Genomic DNA, 6667 nt, shown 5'->3' with positions numbered 1-6667 from the left:
TATTTGATATTTGAATATTCTTATGATATTTGACATTAATACTATATATATATATATATATATATGAGCAAAGTCGGCTGTGAAAATAAATCTGCATTGTTTATCCTTTTTATCTTTCATTCAAAAAATTCACAAAATTCCAACCTATCATTGAAGTAAAACAATTGAAAGAAGGGGGAAAATCTCATTGTGAAATAAATGCTTTCTCTAGTTCATGTCGGCCACAATTATTGGCACCCAATTATTGCAACATCCTTTTCCCAGAGTAACAGCTCTGAGTTTTCTCCTATAATACCTGAAGAGTTTGGAGAAACCTGATAAGAGATCAGAGACCATTTCCTTCATACAGAATCTCTCCAGATTCTTCAGATTCCCAGCTCCGTGTTGGTGCTTCTTCTCTTCAGTTCACGCCCCTCATTTTCTACAGGGTTCAGGTCAGAGGACTGGAATGGCCAGCAGAAGCTTGGTTTTGTGCTCAGTGACCCATTTTTGTGTTGTTTTTGAGGTTTGTGTTTAGATTATTGTACGGTTGGAAGATCCAAACATGGCCCATTATAAGATTTCTAACAGAGTCAGTCATTTATTGATTTTTTATCTGTTGGTATTTGATGCCATGTGTCTAAACAAGATGTCCAGGACCTCCAGCAGAAATATAGGCCCACAACATAAAAAAAACAGCAGTATATTTCATTGTACACATGAGGTACTTTTTATCCCTGTGTGCACCAAACCCATCTTGAGTGTTTGCTGCTAAAAGCTCATTTTTTAGTTTCATCTGACCATAGAAGCCAGTCCCATTTGAAGTTCCAGTCGTGTCTGATAACTGAATATGCTGGAGTTTGTTTAGCTAGGAGAATTTTTCTTGAAACCCTCCCGAACAACATATGGTGATGTAGGTGCTGTTTGACAATTTTTTTTAAGGTTTTCTGACCCCAAGACTGAACTATTTTTTGCAATTCTCCAGCTGTGATCCTCGAAGAGTCTTTGTCCAGTCAAACGCTCCTTCTCACCGTGCATTAGGACGATACAGACACACGTCCTCTTCTGGGCAGTTTCGTAACATTTTATGTTGATTGGAAATTCTTAATTATTGCCCTGATGGTGGAAATGGGAATTTTCACTGCTCTAGCTCTTTTCTTAAAGCCACTTCACTAATTTGTGAAGCTCAATCAGAAGCTGCACATCAGAAATATATTCTTTGGTTTTTCTCATTGTGATGGATGATTAAGGGAATTTGGGCTTTGTGTTCCTCATATTTATAATCCTGTGGAACCGGCAGACATGGCTGCACAATTTCATGCTCAATCACCCTGGTGTGCTAAAAAATTTATATTTATACAATATGAATGGGAATTTACTTCAGAGATATTTTACTCGTAAGAATTTCAAGGGATACCAATAATTGTGGCCAACATTCATTGCAGAAAAACATTTAATTCATCATGAGATTTTCTCTCCACTCTCAATTGTTTTACTTCAACGATAGGTTAGAATTTTGTGAATTTTTTGAGTGAAAGATCAAAAGGATAAGCAATGCAGATTTATTTTCACAGCCGCCTTTGCTCATATTTATCAAGGGTGCCAATATTAGTGGAGGGCACTGTATGTATATATATATATATATATATATATATATATATATATTGGGGTCAAATACATGACCCTGGCATGTTCTTAAAAGGCTTAAAGAGGCTTCTGCCTGTAATCTGCAATAATTTAATGCGGATTCAGGCAATTTCAGGTGTTTAGGCATGCAATATTTAGCTGGTTGAATATAAAAAAATATACATTTAAAAAAATCTTTCAATATATTTACAAAGGGACACAAGTCAAATATTGTAACAAAAATATCAGAGACCTGGTAAAATTAGGGCTCTGATTTGAATTAATAAATACTGCAAAGCAATGTGCAACGACCACTCAGATTACCTTAGCAACACCCTAGAAACATGACTGCAAGTGTTGCATGGGCTGCAGCACTAATTTCCTTCAGAAAATGTTGAGTTAGACAATGTAATTAGCTCCAGTCCCAGATTAGACCGAATACAGCAGTTGGGTTCCAGATGCAGGAACAGTGTGTACAGGATGAAGGAAGGACAGCAGGCCTTGGCTGCTCTGCCTTGGGGCTCACAGGGACACTGATAAGTACGTGTGGGCAGGTCATGAGGTCCAAACACATTTCTCACCCAAACAAAACACACTTCTCACATGAACCAGCCTTCTCACAGTCTGTCTGAGCTGAAAGCACCTCTAATTGATCCCAGAGCACAAAGCAGTTTTCTCAAACCTTTCTCGCCATGCAGAAAGAGAGAGAGTTTGGTCGCATAAAAGAAATATATTTGGATTCTTGGATTTAATAAATAAGCAGCTTTATTTATTTTATTTATTTCTAAACATAGTTTAACTATATTTTTCTGTAGCGAGGTGATTAGCATTGCTATTTTCTTTTTAAAATCATGTAGCATTTTATCAGCAATTCAACCAAGCTTTTTACATTTTACTGACAATATTTCAGCAATAAAGACGTTTGGACTGTTTCTCAGTTGGCTAGTTAAAATGACAACAAGCATTGTCCGATTCAGAAATGAATGACTCTTTTGAGTCGGTTCTTTTCAATGAATTGGCCGAACAGGGGTGCGTTTCCCAAAAGCAACTATGGTCGCAAGTTCCATTGTTACCAATAGAGTTCAGTGGAACTAACGACCATAGTTAGCTAACGATGCTTTTGGGAAACACACCCCTGATCGGAATCATCGAGGTTATCCGATCGGAGCGATTCCAGCATAAATGACTCACTCAACTGAATCGGTTGGGCGGTACTTCCAGCACAGAAATCTCTGCACTACGTGGATGGATTTGAGAATCTTCTGACTACAATCAAAAATGAAAGCTAACTTGTAAAACACTTTAAACACCTTAATATGATGAAATTGACTCTAAAACACACTTTAGAAGAGAAACAATATGCATTATAATAAACATACAGTCAAACTAAACTATTCAGACACCATATATAACTTCTGATATTTTTTTATAGTTCATAAATGTAAGTGAGGATATCAAAATAAAGTCAACTGTGACATAGTATACCAAAAAATTCTTCCTACAGTGGACTACAGTAAAATTTGGGATCAAAAAATATTCAGACACTTTGACCTGACCGTGTTTTGCTTCAGTGTTTTTTTCTTTAATTGCTAATGCGAACTTTTTACACCACAGACTGAACTCAATTAAACATTGCTTGATAATTGATTGACCTAAATTGGTATTATTTAATTGTGTACCTAAACTTAACAGCTGAATAATTTCTATCAAAGTTCTATCAAAATGATCTGACATTATCAAGATGAATTTGTTCTGTCACTGTTTAACTCTTGAGTTCTTGTCATATTTTATTACCATTTTCTAAACGGTAGCGAATAAACTGTGATATAATGTGAGAGATGTTGAAGGTGTCTGAATAAATTTTGGTTTGACTGTATGTGCTAATGAGATAGAAGCTGACACATATTAGCTATTTTTCCTCCTCAGCAAAAAAATAAATAAATAAAAAATGTTTTTATACCTCTTCTGAAGGTATTTTTAATAAATGGACATCTGAAGAAAGTAAATCTAACCATTTTTAATATATCACACATAAAAAATTATAAAGTAGTTCAAATATAGTTAGCTACATTTTACATGTAACATGTAGTGTAACTACTTTATATGAAGGGTTTCATTTGACTTGAAGGGATAGTTCACCCAAAAGTGAATTTACCTACCCTCAGGCCAAAATACAAGTAGTATAATATACAAAATATACAGAGAAGAACTGTTTGCCCAGGCTGTGGATTAAAGGTAATAATGTTGTAAATAATGATCCTTTTCTTTCACAAACCGATCGTTTCGCTTCATAAGACCTCAGTGTATCATCTGGAGCCATGGGTATTGATTTGGCCTTTTATGTATATGTTTTTTGATGCTCAAAAACCAGCAGTCACTGACGTGCAGTTTATAAATCACCAAGGACAACGGTTTCACCTAAAAATCTTCTTTACTGTTCTACTGAAGAACAAAAGTCACCTACATCTTGAATGGCCTGAGGGTGAGTAAATTAACAGCACATTTTCATTATTGGGTGACCTATCCTTTTAAATTATTTTTCTACAGAGTAGTTTGTAGCTCAGCTAGCTACATTTATTTATTTTTTTTAAGTTTCCCAACATTGAAAATCCTTTTAACACCATGTCTCTGTGTTCAGAATAAACATGAAAAGCCTTACTACATACTGCTACCCATCAAAGACTAAAACGGTTTACTTTGAATAAGAACAGATAATCAATACGATAGAGAACATCTGAACAATATAAGAAAGAGAACATTTCATCTGCAGCATTAAAGACCCCCTGGTCTACTCCCAGACTGCAGTGCAGACCTGACTAGATAGCGAAATTCACTTTAAAATGCAGTAAATAAACACCGCTGGACAGCAAACAGCAGATAGGTAACAGACAATACAGCTCCGGCCTTATTTTCCAGCCCTCTGAAGGTTGCTTCTTCAAAGAGCAGACAAAATAACAACAACAAACCCCAGTTGGCTGAGATAAAGGAGTGGGTGTATTTCCATTTGAATGCTGCTGGGTGGAGCTAATTTGGTTTGCAGTGTTGTTGCACAGCCCAGAAGACAGCCACAATTCTGATTTCCTCCTGACCTTTGGGCCATGACGACTGCGTCATGGTTGGCGAGGTGTTATGAGCAACACGGCGTGTTTCAAATCACACTGCTCTTTAATACATATTCATATTAGACCTTCGGAACACTCCAGAAGTCGAGCAGAAGATCTGCGCAACCCCCACCGAGTAATCACTGCTCATAGCGAAGACATCAGTTCAATTATTAATGGAAAAGGCGTACATACATTTACGTCTCAGAGACGAGCAAAAACGTAGATGTAGAGAAGTGAGCCTATGGGAAATATTTGTTATTTTGATCTCATATTCAAAGGTTTGGACTTCAAAGTAAATGAATTGAAATGAACTCAAATAAGTTTATCTAGTAAAAACGATGCTGTGAGATGCAGCGGTCTTTTGCACTGCAGCGGCCTCTGAAATACCATCCATGTAAATCTCAAATCTTAAAGGAATTGTCCAGGTTCAACACAATTAAACTCTACTGACAGTACGGCATGCTATTAATTAGTATAGAAAATTATTTGGACACATCTTTCAGTTTGCAAAGCAAAATGTGTTCAGTGATGCACATAATGTAAGTCTGTGAGCAAAGGCATTTAAGATGTGCAGCTCATATTTTATATATTATGATATATTTTCAAATGTGTCTTATTTGTGCTGTAAAGTTGTCTTAATTGTCCTTTTAGCAATGGAAATGCAGGTCTAGACAAATGAATGCCTGGTTTCTGCAACTTTTTAATGTAAATACTATGGTTGGATGTAAAAGTCTCTTGTATCCTTGCATGTATCATGTTCAAGCGTTTATTGACTTTACATGGTCATGACAATAATTGAAATTGGATATGACTTTGCACAAGCGAGGTTACCAAGTGATTTTTTTCACACTAATCCAGTATAAGGTTACAGTATGTGACTATACTATAAGTGTGTTTAGAATTCAGCATGTTTATTTCGGTGGAGTACCTTCTCTCATGCTCTTCCAATGTAAGTGCATTACTGTAAATGGGTTTTTTGGTTGTTATTATGACAAACCGAGGGATCTTATTTTCAGTGCTAACTGACTGGATGTCATAGATATTGCAACTGAACTTTACATGCATTTACATGCATTTTCAAAAGTTAGCAATTTTCAAAACTAAAGTAATAATTCAGCTTTGGAAATTGACATTTAAATAGCTTTAGTTAAAAAGAAATCGTGCCAGTGTTTTTTCCAAGATCAGACTAACAGATTGTAGCTCAGTTTATAGCATTTACAATGTTGTTGACATTGAGCGCTTGTTCCAGAAGTCAGAGGTGATACATGATGTTTATTATTTAATCTTTTAAATATTCAATTACACTTTTTGTCATGCACACTGCTGTTTAAAAGAAATTGATACATGTACAGTATATAGCAGATGCATTACACTGATCAAAAGTGACAGTAATGAATTTCTAACAAATGCATTCTTTTTAACTTTCTGTTCATCAAAGAATTCTGAAAAAAATATATATCACAATTTCCATAAAAATATTAAGCAGCACAACACTGAAAATAATGAATGTTCCGTGAACATATTAGAATGTGACACTGAAGACTGGAGTAATGATGCTGAAAATTCAGCTTTGCATCACAGGGATAAATTACATTTTAAAATATATTAAAACAGAAAACAATTATATAATATTTTATAATATCACTGTTTTTACTGTATGTTTGATCTAATAAATGCTGCCTTGGTAAGCATAAAAGACTTCATTCAAAAACATTAAAACATCTTACCGACCCCAAATATTTGAATGGCAGTATACTACTAAACTAAATTAAGAATTACAAACACATGCAATTTATTTTCTATTTTTTCCCCCTTTGGTTTTGGAGTAATGTGCATAGATTAATCATTTATAATAACACCAGGAACAACCAAAAGTAAATATAGTCCATTTTGATGTCATGTTTAATTTGTTCCGTCCTTGAAATGCAGTCTTGTTAATTACGTAAAGCAATATCTTA

This window comes from Onychostoma macrolepis, chromosome 19, assembly GCF_012432095.1.
Source record: "Onychostoma macrolepis isolate SWU-2019 chromosome 19, ASM1243209v1, whole genome shotgun sequence".
Classification (NCBI taxonomy): domain Eukaryota; kingdom Metazoa; phylum Chordata; class Actinopteri; order Cypriniformes; family Cyprinidae; genus Onychostoma; species Onychostoma macrolepis.
The sequence above is the reverse complement of the archived record's forward strand: the minus strand, read 5'-3'. Positions refer to the sequence as shown.